The following is a 17951-nucleotide window of genomic DNA, read 5'->3' as shown; positions in this document are numbered from 1 at the left end:
CTTTTCTGCTTTTTATGACCTTTTATCCCTTCATCCTGACTATAGCATTTATAATTTCAGACATGTAGGACATCCAATCTGGTAATGTGAAAGTTTGTTTCTTAAAAAGCAGATAGCAACAAACGTTGAAGGTAGACCATGGCAATCTTTAATTGATTCGTTAGACGGGAGTGGCGATCTACAATGAGCACAAACGTTGCTCAGTGCTTCTCGGGCTCCCACTCACAGAACAAAGGACAGTTAGCACAATTATACATTTTCTTATCAGTAAAACACTCCTACCAAGTCTGAATATGGCATGACTGAAAGATTTTGTAGCTTTTCACAATATAGGGAAGCTGGGTCCAAATCAAGCTCATCCAATAACAAGTTATTACTTATCTCTGGAGCGTCAGCTATTTTTTCAATCTTGGCTTCTTTATGGCCTTGAAGAAGCAAATGTTATTACTGCAGGCTGCCATCTTAATTTTAGATTTGACTATTAGTCCTTCATTCCCTCCTTTTTATCAAACGTGATAACATTCACAGTCCTTGGTAGGTACACACAATGGTCGCAAGTATTAGAGCAATGATTAGCAGAATGATAGAGCCATAATGTATCACAGTACCCCAAAGTCCACCAAACCAAAGGTATGGCTACCAGTTCAATAGTACCCCAAAGTCCATCAAACCAATGGCATGGCAACCAGTTCTCACTCTCTTCATTGACAATCATCCTGATGAAGCTTGTTTAGGGACAATGGATCAGGTGCCACCTGTAGGCGGTGTAATCCTTTCAGCCGATATTGGGATTGTGCCATAAAGTTTGCACCTGTCCGAGGGTGTTGCCAGTCTCTTCGTAGATCGTTGCACAGATGAGGTGCTCCCCCCCCCCCTCTCGTCCTGTGGTGGGGTTCATCACCTTGATCTAGACGCTAGTGTATCCGTGGGTTTGGACAGCTTCTCCTCCCAGTAGGTTTGGGTGGCCTGCTTTCACATTACCACGTAGAAGTAGCTGCTGGACTGGAAGCCAAAGACAAAGCAAGCATAGATTGTAATCTATATTGATGTAGAAGGTGCCACTGAAGTTGATGGCGTTGAACTCCTCAAATCCAACAGCAAGGCCAGGGTCAGAGTTGGCGGTCTGAAGTAACTCCCTGCCCGTGTTGCGCACCACCCGGTTAGGAACGATCTGCATCGTCCCCTTTGGAGCTTCCTCAGGCTAGTCTCACTGAAGGTGCTGTTCGCGGGGCACATGTCATAGATGTCTGGGATGTTGTTGTCAAAGTTGTCCTTGCAGTTGTCACCTCTGCTGTCACCATCGGCATCGATCTGGTCAGGGTTGGGGACAAAACGGCAATTGTCCTTCTCATCAGAAACGCCATAATTGCCATCCTCATCAATGTCCTGATTGTCATCACACTGATTACCCACCTGGTTTGAGTCATTGTCTTCCTGGATAGGGTTACGCATAGTCTCTTTCAAGAGGTCCATCTGTTTCAAAATGTTCAGCTTCTCTCTCTCTAGACCATTGGTCATATGATAGAGCTCAAAATGCTTCAAAATTGATCAAATGTGGTTTGTCTTTCCGAAGTTGCGACTAAAAGCTTTGCACTTCCTTCTAATCTGTAAAGATGTTCTTTCTTCAGCATGGATCAGCTTTAGATGGTGCTGCTGGTAGCGATCAATCAGAAACACCTTGTTACCTCCTGGGTGGGGAAAGGTCTTTCACGCATCTCTTCATGCTACTCTTTTATGTGTTTCTTAAGTCCATCAACTCCTCTGTAAACAGCACAGCAACCCTTATACTGACATCGGTACACGGTGGGGAAATCTTCCCTTTTCCAGTTTGACTTTGGTTTCCGGCCATGTTTTTGTCCAGATTGTTTCTTCACATTCTTAATATTGCACTTCTTAATTGATAACTTACTCTTCTTCTTCCAATATGGTTGAAAAGACTCATCTGAAGAACCATTCTTAACTTTTATTTCTCTGTCATCTTCACTTGATAAATAATACCTTTCAGAAAGATCACTGGACTCCAATCCATCCACAACATAATTTCTTATAGAACAAGTTGCTTCATTGCAGTTAACAGTTTTTTTTTTCACATTTAATGGTTGAGTTGCATCTTGTATCTAAACTTTTTCCCAAGAGCACTCTGTACACAGGATCTGAGCACAAGAACATATCCTTCTTCAATGGGGATTCCCAGTTGTCCACATTCACTGACCGCGAAGTGGCTCCACTGTATGTCCAAGGCTGAAAGTCTGCTAACACTGCGACAGGTTGATGCTTCGCAACATTATCACCCTCACCATTTTCAGTCACTGTTCCATTCCGAGGTGAAAGGGTTATTGAACCATCCAGAACTTCCTCCATTGAGTCCTTATTTCTACTGGATGGGTACTGTCCCTCATTCAAAACAACGTTGCGACTTGAATTCATGTCCAGGATGTAACTGTGGCCCTCTGTTATCAGAGTTCTGAACAGTCCTACTAATTGCTAGGATTCTGCCCGAGTCACCTCTAACCCATTACAGACATCGGACTTTGTCTTAACTGGGTTCCTGCTTAATTAATGTTTCCAAACTTAGCTGACGTGATTCAATTTCAATAGGTTTGTTTTTATCTGTATTCTGGGTCAAGGAATGAACCATGGACACATGAACATTCAAATTGTGAGCCTTCTCGAACCGCTACTCACATTGGTCACAAACAAATTCAAGTTCAACTTCTGTCTTGTGCTTGGTCACATGGTATTTCAAGGATGCTCTCTGCCTGCACTGGAAACCACAAACTTTACATTGCAAAGGTTTTGCTCCAGTATGGCTCATTTGTTGAACTGACAGTTGTTTACGCTGTTTGAACGTCTGTCCACATTCATCACAAATGTAGTTTATTTTCACAAATCGAGTCGTTCTTTCTCCCAAGTTGTCCATCAGCGTGTGAAACCATCATTCTTCTTCCTTCCCCATCAATGCCAACTGGCTGTCTGATCCATCCCAACTCAGCTCCTCACTTTGATCCCAGCTGGGATTTACCTCAATCCAGTTCTGTAACTGAGTTGCAATACAAAATCAAGGCTTTTCAACAACAACCTGATTGCTCTCCTTCAGCTGCTGTGTGATGGAAGCGAGATGGTCATTTTCAGACTGGGCATTGGTGAGCATCTGTTTCAGCTCGGTCTGTAGCTCTGGGATAAGCTGCCACCTTTTTCTGGTTACTTCAAGAACCTGTGGTAATGGATTCATCTTGGTCAGTGTTATAAACATAAGGGCAGTTGTCAGTCTTATTCAGGACCTCTTGGTGCAAGGGTGTTTCCTCAAGTCCAGCCCATCTGGGCAAACCTCAGGATAAAAAGTAGGGTCAATAGCTCCATTGTCCTTTCTTGGTTCTCCTCCATTTATAGTCAATCATATCAGATGTCTTCAACGGGAATATTCTTCAATCTTCACGACGGTGGTGTCCTGGTACAGTCCCTTCCAATATAGTCCCAATTTTGTCCGATCCCAGTAGTATGGACTGTGTCTGTATTCAACTGGCAGTGGCTTCTGCGTTTTCAACCCCTGTGAATGCAAGACTGACAAGGTTGTGCTTAATTGCTGTCCGTTTGTAATTAATTCATTGCTGTGGGCCTGTAGGTCATTACTAACTTCCACACTCTTTAGTGTCCTATTCATTCCCTCCACTAATCCAGAATTCTACAGGTGCTGGAGGACGTGAGATCACTCTTTAACTACCTATGGCAGACCCTTTAAAAATAGATCATTATATATATATATTTTTTTTAAATTAAAAAATATTCCCAATTGTTCCAATCTATGTCCACAAATTTACAATTTCAAATAATCAGAGTTTGTTCTGAGATAAAGGCATCTCCAATCTCATCTAACACATCTACCTGAATGCCACGTGGCCATTGTGGAATTCAGGTCTCTGTTTGAACTCAATTCAAAAGGTAAGAAATAGGAAAAAAAAATTAAAGCTAAGAGAAAACAAAGAATAAACAATTAATTTCCATAGATTGCAAGCTCATTCAATGACATCCTATTTCATCTGACATGGACCATTTCATCAAAAGGGGTATATATATGAATATATAAATATAGCCTGTTACTTGATGTCAAGTATCCCGATATGCTTTGGGAGAAAAAAAATTTAAATAGCAAAGTTCTGAACACAGGAAAATGAAGCTGCCAGTATCTTGGTAGCATTGCCTTGAAAAGAACACTGAGCTTTTCTAGTCAGATAAGAAACAGAACTTGGATGAGTGCAACTCGAAAGAACAAGGAGATCTGAGTAATCAGGTAATAGCCAGAACTTGGATGAGTGACAACTTGAAATAACTTTTTTTTAAATATCTTTTTAGAGAGCTTTTGGTTTTAACACATACTAATCTTCAAACAGTGAAAGAATACGTACAAAAAAAGGCAAAATACACAAATTTAATCTGAACTGAGTTAGCCAATTTGGCACAGCCCCCCTCGTTTCCAAATTTTTTTTTAAAATCGTGCAAAACACTAGAGACGTCTCTCTGTATTAATTTTCCATTTCACTCCCTTGTCTGACAAAAGCCGTTCTATTTTTTTGAAAAATCTTTGTTTCTATGGGAACCATTTTGCAGAATTGATGCAGAATTAGCAAACTAAGAAATTCCCGTGGCAGATTTTGTGAACTGGGACTGGGAGGTTTACAAAAGTCGTCTTCTTTGTTGGAGTGAGAATTTAAAATGAACAAAAGGAGTAGTTCAATGTAATGGTGGGCGGGCTAATGTTAAAAATGGGAGTGATCTGAGCTGTGATTGGACAGTGATCCAGATTGTGATTGGCCACCTCCCCCTTCTTCTATAGACAGTGTCGCTATTGCCAGACATAGGGTCTCGAGAGGACCTCGAGAAGACTTACTGGTACCGGCTTTGTTTTCCGAACTCTTATCCGTCTTGTTCCATCTTTATTCTACAATTCAATTACTCTCTCTCTCTCTCAAAAAGCAGATAGCAACAAACGTTGAAGATAGACCATGGCAATCTTTAATTGATTTGTCAGACGGGAGTGGCGATCTACAATGAGCACAAACGTTGCTCACTGCTTCTCTGGTTCCCACTCACAGAACAAAGGACAGTTAGCACAATTATACATTTTTCTTATTAGTAAAACACTCCTACCAAGTCTGAATATGGCATGAATGAAAGATTCTGTAGCCTATCACAATATAGGAAAGCTGGGTCCAAATCGAGCTCATCCAATAACAAGTTATTACTTATCTCTGGAGTGTCCGCTATTTTTTCAATCTTGGCTTCTTTATGGCAAGACCAGAAAAAGGGGAAAGGAAGATTATGAATCTTTTCCCTAGGAAACAATGACTACACAAAGATCCTGACTCAGAAAAAGAAGATGAGGAGAAGTATGGTGTAGTCTATAGATGAAAGTAAATACCAATAACTTGGGATATTGTCTGTCTAAAAGCCTATGGGAGATATTATGTTTCAACTGGGTTTTATAAAGTTGTACCAAGACTTCCCTGCACTAAGCTGGAGACAGTCCAGAAAGGAAGTTACCTAGACTGGAGGGCTTTAGTTATAAGGAGAGATTAAATATTCTGTTGTTTTTTCCCCCTGGAGCAAAGGAAATGGATGGGTAACCTTATAGAGATATATAAAGTTATGAGGGTAAATAGTGACAGGATAGGGGAATCTAAAACTTGGGGACATAAGTTTGAGGTGAGAGGGGAAAGATGTCAAAGGGATCTGAGAGGCAAGTTATTCACATAGAGATCATGGGTACATGGAATGAACTACCAAGAGACTGTAGAGGTAGGTACAATTACAATGTTTACAAAAAAATTATATTAAACCAGTGGGCGGAGCCACAGTATGACTCATAGCATGAATGACACTGAGCTAGAGATGTTACATTTAAATCCTTCTTCTAAATCGTTAATACATATTGTGAATATCTGGAGTCCCAGCACTAGTCACTGGGTCATTAATCATTTAATCATTGATGCACGATTTTCACTTCCATTTGCAACTCCTAGGCCAATGAAGAAATCTGTCTCTGCATGCAGCAAGACATTGGGAAAATTCAGGCTTCAAATGATGCAAGTAACATTTGCATTATAAAAGTGCCAGGCAATGACCATCTCCAACAAGAGAGAGCCTAGCGAACCTTCTTGACATTCAATTACTATTGTATCACTGAGTTGCCCACAGCAACATCTTGGGAGTCGCCATTGAAGAGATATTCAACAGGACCAACCACATAAGTACCAAAACTATAAGAGCAGCTAAGGCCAAGTATCATATGGCAAATGACTCATCTCCTGATACACCAAAACCTTTTCCACTGAGTACAAGGCAGAAAATGTGACCTAATTCAAGACAATGATGGAATTGCTTGAATGAGTACAACACCGACATCACTCATGAAGATTGAGAGTCATCCTGAGTAAAGCAGCATACCTGATTGGCATGTTATCCAGCATCCGCCTCATTCATTCCGACCATCACTGGTGAACAGTGGCCACGATGTACAACATTTACAATATGAACTGCAGTTACTCATCTTGGTTACTCCAATAGCGCCTTCTAAACAGCCAACCTCTTCCATTCAGGAAGGACAAGTACAGCAGGCATATGGGAACAACATCAACTGCACATCCTCTCCAAGTCCAGATTCAGGGACAGTTTCTTCCCAACTGTGATCAGGCAACTGAATGGTCCTCTCATCAGCTAGAGTGTGGTCCTGACCTCCCATCTTCCTCATTGAAGACCTTTGAACTATCTTTAATCGGACTCTGTCAGACTTTATCTTGCATTAAATGTTGGACCTTTTATTCTTTATCTGTGCACTGTGTGCAGCTTGATTGTAATCATGTATCATCTTTATTCACCATGCATCCTCGTAGTATCCTCTTCACAGTTCACACTTCCACCCAGCTTTGTGTCATCTGCAAATTTGCTAATGTTACTTTCAATTCTTTCATCTAAATCATTAATGTATATTGTAAATAGCTGCGGTCCCAGCACTGAGCCTTGTGGCACCCCACTAGTCCCTGCCTGCCATTCTGAAGGGGACCCGTTAATCCCTACTCTTTCCCTGATGGCAACCAATTTTCTATCCATGTCAATACCCAACCCCAATACCATGTGCTCTAATTTTACCCACTAATCTTCTGTGTGGGACCTTATCAAAGGCTTTCTGAAAGTCCAGGTACACTACATCCACTGGCTCTCCCTTGACACATAACCTGTTCTGCCATAAAAGTCATTTCTCCAGCTGAGCCATCTCTGCAGGTCACAACATGGGCTAATTCCAGGAGTGCTGTGATTTATTCGAGAAGTACCCTCCAGATGCAAGAGCATTGTTATCAATATTATTTCATGATTGTATCAGCAAGTGATATTGGTATTTATTATTGTCACATGTACAGGATATAGTGAAAATACGCTGTTTTGCTCAGATCGTACCATATGGAGAACAAGAGATAAAATAAACTCAATGCAGAAAATTGTGTATCAGCTAAAGAGAAAGTGCAGATAAAAAAGTTCAAGGACTGCAATGAGTTTGACTGGAAGATCAGGAATCATCCTTAGTATTTGAGAAGTTTGTTCAAGATTCTGATAACAGCAGAGAAGCTATTCTTGAATCTGGTGGTATGTGCTTTTAAGCTTTTGCTCCTTGTGCCTGACAGGAGAGGGGAGAAGAGAGAATGACCAGGGTGTGAGTGGTCGTAGATTATGCTGGTTGCTTTTCTGATGCAGCATGAAGTAAAGATAAAGTTAATAGAGTTGAAAGTGTTTGTGTGAAGGACAGGTAGCGTTCACAACTCACTGCAATTTCTTGGGAGGTTGCCACACCAAGTTGTGATGTACGATGTTTTCTATAGTTAATCTGTAGAAATTGGTAAGAGTCATTGGAGACATGCCACATTACCTAATCTCCTGAGGAAATAGAGGCATTGGTCTTCCATCTTCCCTGTTGTGTCATTGTGAATGATATTAAAGTATTAATGATCACTAACCTCATAGAATCAGGAAAATGTAGCGTGGCACTGTCAAAGTGTCAAGTCTGGAAAGAAAGGAACATCACCTGGTGTACCAATCACCACATGGGTCACCTTCTCCTTGAATCAATTTAGGTTTATATGACCAAACACACTTTATGTGGGCAGAATATTTTGTGCAAAATGTACCACTGCAAGAAAGCCTCTGATACTCTCCCATCAAAAGAGGTAAAATGACATTTGTAGTAGATAATTAGGATAGGGTGCTTTGAATCTGTCACCAAGTCCCTGCTAATGCTCCCTGTCACTTCTCGGTGCCCTTCTGAGAAAGTTTATACTGCAGTGTCTTCCCTGAGACCTGAATAATATGTGAAATGGTGTTGGAAAATCATGCAGTATGAAATAAAGACATACTGATGATGACAATGTTAACAGCAGGGGGTCAGGCCTAGTGGAACCCATTATCAGCAGGGCTCTGACATGGAATATCATTTTGTTTTGTCTATCAGCAAAGGGAAAACTATGGCATCAAAATAGGGCATTTGCTGACTGCTTGAAGGTACGCAGTGGATGGTCTCCCATGGAAATTGAACAATACCAGTGGAGATTGCCTTGATTGTGAGTGCAGGATTTATATATTTAAATGAATGGATTTGCAAATATGAATTGATGAGTGCTGCCTCCCTCTAATGAGCCATAGCTTAGGTAACGGAGAAACATCCTGTGATAGTCCTTGAATTAAATTACCATTGTGCTTTGTCAGATTTTTGCTATTTGTAGCGATCTCCTACAGGTGTCTCAGCAGTGATTAGTGATGGACTGATGGGTGTCTCACACAATTAGTTTGGGTCAAATGAGGTTGAGAATGCTATCTAGAGAATGCAGCCTATTGAATTTTATGCCTACAATTTGTGTAAAAACCATATCATTCTGTTCAATGGCACTAGTATAGACCATCAAAACAATCTTTACACTATCTATTAATTAAATGTTTCAAATATCCATTCACTGTAAGTTACTTGACCTTTGGGAAGTGTCATGTTTCCATGTAAACAGGCTTATTTTTGTATTTGCAAACTGTCACATCTAATTTAGAGATACCACATGGAAACTAGTCCTTCATCTCACTGAGTCCATGCAAAACATCTACCAAATGTTCACACTAGATCTATGTTATCCCTGCATATTATGGGTGATTTTACAGAGGCCAATTAACCTAAAAATCCACACATCTTTGGGATTTGGAAGAAAACCGGGGCATTTTAAGTGTGATACCACTACCAGTCACATTTTACATTCCCCAACCCTTTCCGCTTACTGCGGAGACTGCTCACTCCGCAACTGCTTGCTTCACTCATCCCTTCCCATTCAAACCATCCCCTTCCCTCAACCCAACTGCAGCAGGAGATGGAACATCTGTCCCTATACCTCCTCCAACATATCCATCCAGGGACCCCAGCAACCCTTCCAGGTGAGACAGAGGTTCACATGCATCTCCTCTAACCTCATGTACTGTATTCGGTGTTCCTGATGTGACCTCCTGTACATCAACAAGATTATGCTTAGATTAGATGACCATTTCGCCAAGCACTTACACTCAATCCACAAAGACCTGCTGGGTCTACTGAGTGCTAACCATTTTAACTCCCCTTCTCAATCCCATACTGCCCTTTCAGTCCTAAGCCTCCTACATTCCTGGTTGAGGCCACATACAAACTGAAGATACAGGACTTTATGTTCTGCTTGGGTATCTACCAACCGAACAAAATGAACATTGCATTCTCCAGTTAGAGGCAATTAACCTGCAAACATGCCCCCTTCCCCCTCCCCCACCCCCTCTTTTTTTTGCCCTGTCTCTTCGGTGTGCAGGAAATAGAGGGATAGGAATCATGTGCAGGCAGAGTATGGTGTGCAATTCTGGGCTGCATCAGTGAGGGGAGGGAAGCTGAATACAGAGGTGTGGTCAATGACTTTGTTGAGTGGTGTGGGTTGAATAACCTGCAGCTCAACATCAACAAGACTTAGTGATGGACTTTAGGAGGAGAGGAACACCTCTGGCCCGTCTCCATCAAGGGTGTGGATGTGCAGTTTACCAGCGAGTACAAATACCTTGGAGTGTACCTGGACAGTAAACTGGACTGGTTCAGGAACGCTGAGGCCCTGTACAAGAAGGTACAGAGCCGCCTGTACTTATTGAGAAGGCTACGCGCCTTCAATATCTGCAGTAAGATGCTGCGGATGTTCTACCAATCTGTTTTACCAGTGCCATCTTCTTCACTGTCGTGTGCTGCAGCAGCAGGGCGAAGGCCGCGGACGCCAATAGGATTAACAAACTCATCAAGAAGGCTGGCTCCTTCCTGGGGGCGGAGTTGGATTCATGGGAGGTGATCTTGGAGGGGAGGATGCTCCTCAAACTGAGAAGCATCTTGGACAATACAGCTCACCCTCTCCATGACACACTGGTCAACCAGAGGAGTACCTTCAGCAACAAACTGGTTCCACCAAGATGCAGTACAGAACACCACAGGAGATCCTTCTTCCCTGTGGCTATCATACTGTACAACTCCTCCCCCTTCTGTCGTGGGGTAGACTGACCCCCCACCCCCAATCTTAGCACATCCCCAATCCTTTCCACTCGTCACTTTAATTTCATGTTTAATGTATTTTGTGTTTTATGACTGTTGGCAGATCGATTTCCCTCCTGGGATAAATAAAGTTCTATCTTATTGTATCATAGATCAACTTGGTATCATGCTTGGCACAGACACTGTGGGCAGAAGGAACTATTTGTGTGTTGTACTTATATTCTATGTTTAGTTGTGGCCTCACCAATACACCTAAAAAATGTAGCAATACATCTATAATTTGAAACTGCAGACCCTAATAATGAAGACCAATATGCAATTTGCCTTCCTAAACACTTTCTGCACCTGCCTGCTAACTTTATTACAATTCATGCACAATAACACAATAACGCTGTCCCACATGGGCGACCTAATTGGCGAGTTTATAAGAGTTGGAAAAAATGACATGTTGAAGACCTCCTTCGACTATGTAGAAGACCTCCTTCGACTATGTTGAAGACCAGCTTCGATTAGCTACAACTAACTTCAGGAAAATTGGACACCGAATAGTGGAGAGTGAAGACGACCTCCTTTGATCTCCTTCGACCTCCCTTGGACTATGATGAAGACTATCTACGACTAGCTTCAACTACCTTCGACTACCCTCGATTACCTACGACCAACAAGTCGACCTACTATGAACGACTACACCTAAACCAAGTATAGATTTTTTTCATGGCCTATTTTTTACTCGTGGGCATTTTTTGACATATTGACCATGCTGCGAGTATGAGTTGAGGGCAAACTCGACAGAACTTGCGGATTAGGTCGCCCAGGTGGGACAGGGCCTTTAGATGCCTCTGTTCTCCCGTGTTATTTTCCATTTCTAACATTTAAGTAAGAATCTAGCTCTAGAAGATAACTCAAATTTCACTGTCCCTACTCGGTACAAGTGACAATAAACTGACCTTGAACCTTGCACCTTGATTCCTCTTAGCGGTGCAGAATCTCACACTTACCTACTTCATGAAAAGCTCAGTTTAAACACTTTACCAGTGGTTAACATGGGTAGGACCATTTTAAACTAATATTGACTTGTTGCCATCAGGTCCCGGCCACATATTCTAAAGGGTGGCACGGCGGCGCTGCGGTAGAGTTGTTGCCTTACAGTGCCAGAGACCTGCGTTTGATCCTGACTATGGGTGCTTGTTAATGTAAATGTAAATTGTCCCTAGTGTGTGTAGGATAGTATTAATATGCGGGGATTGCTGGTTGGCATGGACTCAGTGGGCTGAAGGGCCTGTTTCCACGGTGTATCTTTAAAACTAAAAAAACAATTCCTTACAACTGTCCTATAATCTCCAAAGCATGAAAAATACAACCCAATTTCAACCATTAACACTTCAAATAAGAGTTCCCTGATAAATAACATCATTATGTAATTTTTCTATATACAAAATATTATATGTACACCAATAGATACATGACAAATTTCATAAGTATTACCAAAGAGGAATAGACTGTGAAAAAGTGGATACATCAGCAACTAATTAAATAAGTCAATGTTAGCAATGGATTGAAAGAAATACAATATTGTGAAGCAAAGTGGTAGGCCTATGATTTAGGAGAATTTTAGAAACCATGAAATAATAACAGAAACATTGTTAAATATAAAAATTCGGAGTAGGGTATTCAGTCCTTTGAGGTTACTCAGTCATTCAATATGATCATGGTTGATCATGGCTGATCATATATCTCAATACTATATTCCCACCCTCTCTCCATACCTTTTGATGGCTTTTACCGTGAGAGAGTTGCCAACCTCCTTCTTAAAATTATTTAGCAATTGGGCCTTTGGGATAGTGAATTCCACTAAGTCATATCTACTTTGTGAAAGTGAAATCTGCTGTTTCAACCTCCCCCACCCCGCTTCCCCCCTACTGAGTAAATAAATTTCTCCTCTGGCTTGGGAACATAAGAATGTAATCCTTTGTTCTACACACACAAGGCAAGTCAAACATCCTTTCCACATTCAGGTCAGTCAAGTACTGGTGGAATTTTATCAGGTTTCAATCAAATTCCCTCTTACCATTTGATCCTTTCTCATAAAGAGGGATATAAGAGTACACTATCAATGAATATAAAACAAATTGAAAGAATTTCTACAAGTAAAAAAGGAACAGCAATAACATTAGTTGATTAAAAGCTAAGAGCAATTAATAATGGGCAATAAGGAAACAGAAATGTTAAACAAATATCTTCAAAGTAGATTACATTAACTACATATCAAAATACAGTAGCAGATAAAGGGAGTGGAGACGAAGGGAAGAGAATCTTTAAATAATAATTTTCATTACAGGGAAAAACTATCAGACCAAATGCTGACATATCTCCTGGACCTGATGGTCTACATCCTTGGACACCCTAAGAAGTGATTGCAGAGACAGAGGATGCATTGGTTGTGAATTTTCAAAATGTTCTAGTTTCCTGAAATATCTCTGCTGATTAGAAAATCACAATTTTAATAGTGCTATCCGAGAAAGGAGGGAGGGGTACAGAACCGTAATTGGGAAAATGTTGGAGTCCATTATTAAAGAAGTAGAAAAAGGACATCATAAAACAAAAAAACAGAGTCAGGTTGATTTTATGAACGAGTTATCGTGCTTGACAACTTTATTATTGTTTTCTGAAGGCAGAATTAGCAGCATGGTTAAGGGGAATAAATGGATGTGATGCATTTGTGTACCCAAAAGACATTTAAAAGGAACCATTTACAAGATTAGGGCTATTTGTGTGAACATGTATTGGCATGGATAAAGGATTGGATGAAAGGATTGGCATGGATAAAGGATTGATAGAAAGCAAAGTTGGGATATATCTTGAAGATGGCAAGATCTAATTAGTCAGAATATTATAGGGATCAGTGCTGGTCAGTGAGTAGTATTTTTAGAATTGACATAAATGAAGAGAAATTTGCTGATGATGTATAGATGAGTGGGAAAATAAGCTGCAAGAGCACAAGGAATCCATAAAAGGATCGACAGGTTAACTGGGTGAGCAGAAATAAGACAGATCGAGTATAGTGTGAGGAAATGTGAGATTTACTAGAGATTCACTTTACTGGAAAGAATAGAAAAGCAGAATATGTAAAAGGCATGAGACCAATAAATACAGATATACATATATATATTTTTGTATATGAAAGCACACGCGAGATCTGGTTAGTAATTAAGAAGGAAAATGAAAAGTTGGGCTTTATTAAAAGAAGTGTGAGGTAGAGAAATGTTGTTACAACTATGCAGGATTTTGGTGAATGCAGATATGCATTTGGTATACTTCTTTCGGGGGTAGTGCAGAACAGGATGAAGACATTTCTCATGAAGAAACATTTAATAGATTGGAGCTACTTTCTGTGGAACTTAAAGAATGAGAGCTGATCTTCAGTTGAGCCTGTAGGTTTCTGAGAGGACTTGGAAAGTGAGGAAACTTTTCCCAAAGGGGAGCATTGTCTCCGGATAAAGAAACACCAATTTCAGACTGAGATGAGGGAGAATTTCTTCTCTCAGATGGTTTGGAATCTTTGAAATTCTCTACCACAGACCTACAGTTACTTTTATTTAGTAAATCAAGGCAGCAATAAATGTTTGCTCAACAAGGGAAGCAAAGAATTAGGGGATCAAGTAGGAAATATTTAAGGTGAAAAATCAGATCACCCATATTTTTTTTAATAAGAGCAGGTTCACGGGTTGTGTAGCCTTCAGTATCTCTCCTCAATTTCCTATTGCTACCATTTTCATCTAAATTCCAACAACACAAAGGGTTACGAAAATTGATTCTCACTTCAGACCTTAAAGTAACAGATTAAAATAGCAAAGATGAGCAGCTGTGGCTCATTGATGAAAGGCATAGTTAAACGACAGCAGAGAGCTAATGTCACCAAAGATCATCCTTCAGATTCCCTACCCACCATACTGAATAATGCAACATAGCATGGCACTGGACAAAATCAATCTTCTGCGCTTCTATCAGTACAGAGATTATGGAAGCAAAATTCTTAAATGTCCACGAGTATCAAGAGATGGTCTGTGTCTGAATTACAGCCTCAAATGAGGATTTACTTGAACAATGTGCTGGAGAAATATTTAAACTTTTCTATAGCAGCTTTTACTAATTAATGTGAATTAAGTTGTCTCATTAAAACCTGGAAGGGAGATGAAGATTATGAATTTCAATTGAAGACTAATATGGCATTCTGGTTGGCAGGAGATTGTTATTTGTTGAATAACTAGCTGCACTATCAGAAATGCAAGTTGTATTTTTATTCAGGAACTAAAGATTTTGATTCAACCAAGTGGGTCGATCAAATGGGTTATATAAATCCTAATTGTTTGAAATGAAGGATAAACATTCAGAATAGGCAATATGTCAATGTTCTTAGCTAGTCAAATAATCCAGCACAGTGTTGTACAATAACATCATTCTCATTGATCACTTACAATCAAATTCCAGGTGGTGTGGACAATTGTGCATCAGACCTTTGGGCACTACCTAATTCCCAAATATCATTCATATTGTATACCTGAGATTGCTCTAACCCAGAAAAGAACTTACACCCTGAATCATGATGCAACTTTGTATATTCCCAAATTCCTGGTGGTGTGATAATGAAAACAAACAAATGTACTGTCGAGAACAGTAAAGAAAATGGAGTGACTTTTAGAGGCTCCACATATCACAACACATCATAGTAAATGTGATAAAAGTCGTTGGTCACTTACCAGAAATGCAAGTGAAAAGCCAACATTTTGTCAATAGTTTAAAACATTTTCATATCCAGGACAGTAGCAGTATCCAGGACAGCATCCATTGCGACACCTAGTCGAGCTGCTACCCACATTCAAACATTGCTTTAAGAACCTTAGAATGATCTTTAACTACTTACAATCAGTAGATTTTCACATCCTATCTATTAGATGAGATGCATTAATAACAGTTAATCTTACAATTAAATATCTTTACTCCATAGAGTGTTTTGCTGATTATTTCCCCATATCAGTCTGATGAAGGCATCTCATTCTACCTCTTTATCAGTCAGTCCCAGAATGCTCAGCTAGATGTGAAGCTCTGCTATAAGCTTAATATTTCTGATTGCTTTGCTAATCTCTTAAAATGTTGTACAGGATTTGTGTTTTTTCCCCAGCATGCAGTTACTGCTTTAATCTGCATAATCATTGAGAGCCTGTCGTTTCTCAAATAGAATATTAGTCATGGAATCAGATTTTCAAAAATAGTATACGGCTTCCAGATAAAAGCAGCTGTGGTTTACCATCTGGAATGGTACTCAAATCAAGAGACTGAAATTCCTTCATTCATGAGAAAAACAACGGAATTCATTTTACACCCTCTTTCTCTTTAGCTTTTGTCTCCCTACCTACTTCTGTTTTTCTAGGTGGATTTACATCCACGCATTGGTCTAAGGTGCAATTAAAAAGACCCAGAACTAAATATTATTGATTGCTTCATGTATAGTAGATTCTTAATTCAGTCATTATCCTGTGCATGTCAGAAGGAAAGCTTAATATATCGACTAGTCTGGTGCATGCCCCATGGCAGAAACCTGCCAATAATGATGTGGATAACATGTAAGAGATATTAAACAATGCAAATAAAAAATTAATATAATTTTACTGTCTACTGGCCTCGTTCTTCTACCAGCAAATGTATTATTTTTGATGAGGGTGATTAATACTATCAGCACTCTCCAATGAACGGAAAGTCCAGTTAGTGAGAATCCTTTATCTGAAGATACTTGACTGAAATTTCCTGAATTAAAAAAAACATATATACATGAATTGTACAGAAGGTTCATTGAGTTAAGAGACATAACATGAGCTGTGAATATCTGCCAGACGATGCTGAACTTTCTATTGCCTTGCCACATTCAAGAATTTGAAAAGTGTTTATTCATCATAAGCACAGGAATTGAATTAGAACAATGAAAATGTTATAAATTAGCAGTTCTGTACACAGCGGCACTGTACCTATTTGTTATACAGTGTCAGACTTATACGCTATGGTATAAGCAGACTGAGCTCCAGTTGCCAGACACTTTAATTCCCCTTCCCATTCCCACACTGACCTTTCTGTCCTAGGCCTCCTCCATTGTTAGAGTGAGGCTAAACACAAATAATTTTCGCTGAACACCATCGCTCAGTCTGCTTGGACCTGCATGATCTCCCGGTCGCCAGACACTTTAATTCTTCTTCCCATTTTCACACTGACCTTTCTCTCCTAGGCCTCCTCCATTGTCAGAGTGAGGCTAAATGCAAATTGAATCTCATATTTCACTTGGGCAGCTTACAACCCAGTGGTATTAACTAATTTCTCTAACTTCAAGTAACCCCTGCATTCCCTCTCTCCATCCCTCCCCCACCCAAATCACACCAGCTTCTGGTTTTCACCTAGCAAACAGCTAACAATGGTCTGTTTCCTTTATCATCATTACTTTTTTGCATATCTTTCATTCATTTGTTCTATACCTCCCTACATCATGGTCTATATTTCCCGTTTCCCTTTTCCCGTCTCTCAGTATGAAGAAGAACTCAGTATTAAAGTAATAGATCTGCTTTCATCAGTACGTAGTGTTTCACAGTGATAATCATATACCCACCATTAACATACCACAGTGTTGGAGTGGCCAAACCTCTACCCTCCGACCTGAACCCATATGTATGTCCCCAGTGTTTATCCAGCAATACTTTGTCATATTAATGCAGTGTCACCCCATGTTGCATCAGTAGCTATATAGGAATGTACCTGTATCTAGCAGTATTGTATCCATTTTGTAGTGATGGGCTAGTATCCAAAAAAACAAGAATTAAACTGGCAGCTTTGTAACCACCAGTATTTTATTCCTGTGTAATTGTGGCAGAATCTATATCTGCCGTACTGTACACATTATACAGTAACAGAGCTGTACTCAGCATTACTCGTTCGGTGTAATACAGTGACAGACTTGTACCCAGCAGTACTATACCCCAGTGTTATGGAGTGACAGAACATGCACAGCAGGGCTGCACCTACATTATAGAATCAGACCCACCCCCCTCAGTAGTGTATCGTATGGATAAAGTGATAGTGACAGATTTGTACTCCTTGCAAATGCTACAAATCTGTACCCAGCAGTATTGTACGCTGGATTTATAGTGACAGACCTGCTCCCAATATTGCTTTATTCAGAGTTATAGAGAGATCTATTCCAACCACTCTTGTATCCTGGTGTTACAAGGTAACAGACCAGAATCAAACAGTACTGCAACAGTATCACAATGACAGCCCAGTACTTACATGTACCCTACCCCATAGTTGTACCGTAACAGACATATCCAATAATGCTGTATCA

At 40.2% G+C, this 17951-nt stretch overlaps 1 pseudogene; it reads right to left on the bottom strand.

Moving 5' to 3' along the window:
• LOC116978118 overlaps positions 1-1552 on the bottom strand; it is a 31722-nt pseudogene extending 30170 nt beyond the window's left edge.
• Between the last annotated feature and the right edge of the window lie 16399 nt (positions 1553-17951).

This window comes from Amblyraja radiata, chromosome 10 (genome assembly GCF_010909765.2).
Source record: "Amblyraja radiata isolate CabotCenter1 chromosome 10, sAmbRad1.1.pri, whole genome shotgun sequence".
NCBI lineage: Eukaryota > Metazoa > Chordata > Chondrichthyes > Rajiformes > Rajidae > Amblyraja > Amblyraja radiata.
This window is presented reverse-complemented; position numbering and strand designations above follow the sequence as displayed.